Genomic DNA, 1124 nt, shown 5'->3' on the forward strand with positions numbered 1-1124 from the left:
TTAGCTTACTAAATTTTCAGATCATACTTACCCCCATCATAATTTTCATTGGCACTCTTCTTCTCTTTTCTGTAATTGCTACCAGATTCATTTTTCTTCCCTTCCAGTTTTCCTACATCTTATCAGTTATCTACAACATTTAGAAGATAGCTGTAAATGCTCTATTCATTTGCATTAAGCCCTTTATCCAAGGAGCTCAGCATGCTTTACAGAGAATAAGTCTCACAAAATCCTTGGAGATAGGAGGCTGGTAAAGCTGACCGCTTACCCCCAGCATCCCAACAGCCATCAGCAGAGATTCACTGGCTTATCTAGGAAATTATTCTCCTCTCCCTGTCAGAAATCTCCTCAGATTGACAGCTTCCCAGCTCAAACTCTGGCTTTTATTGTTCTTTACAACCAAGTCAGTATGGAACTGTTTGGTAACGAACTTGCACAACATTATAAGAGAGGCAAGTTAAGCTAGGGGAAAGCGCAACCACATTAATCCGAGCACTCATCCTATCCCAACTTGACTACTGCATCAGCCAACTTGCTGACCTCCCTGCTTCCTGTCTCTCCCCACTCCAGTCCATACTTCCCTCTGTTACCTGCATTATTTTTCTACAAAACCATTCAATCCATGTTTCCCTACTCCTCAAGAACCTCCAGTGGTTGCCCATCCACCTTCTCATCCAACAGAAACTCCTTACCATTGCCTTTAAAGCACTCCATCACCTTACCACCTCCTGCTTTACCTCGCTGCTTTCCTACTACAACCCAGCCTGCACACTTTGCTCCTCTAATGCCAACTTATTTTTGTACCTTGATCATTACGACTGGTTGTATGATCTGGGTTCTAGTCCCAGATCTGCAACTGGCCTCCTGTGTGACTTTGGGCAAGTCACTTAACCCCTCTGTGCACCACTTTCTTCATCTGTAAAATAGGGAAAAGACACCTGCTCTCCTAACCTCTTGTATGTGGAATAGGGGCCGTGTCTGATTTGATTACAGTATCTTGTAACTACCCCAGACCTTAGCACAGTGGTCGGCACATAGTAAGCACAGATTAAATACCCCATCTGGCTAACGAATAAACACTGATTCTGGGCCCGCTAATTGCCAGCTTATTTCATTTTCACTTG

The sequence above is a fragment of the Tachyglossus aculeatus genome, chromosome X4 (genome assembly GCF_015852505.1).
Source record: "Tachyglossus aculeatus isolate mTacAcu1 chromosome X4, mTacAcu1.pri, whole genome shotgun sequence".
Taxonomy (NCBI): Eukaryota; Metazoa; Chordata; class Mammalia; order Monotremata; family Tachyglossidae; genus Tachyglossus; species Tachyglossus aculeatus.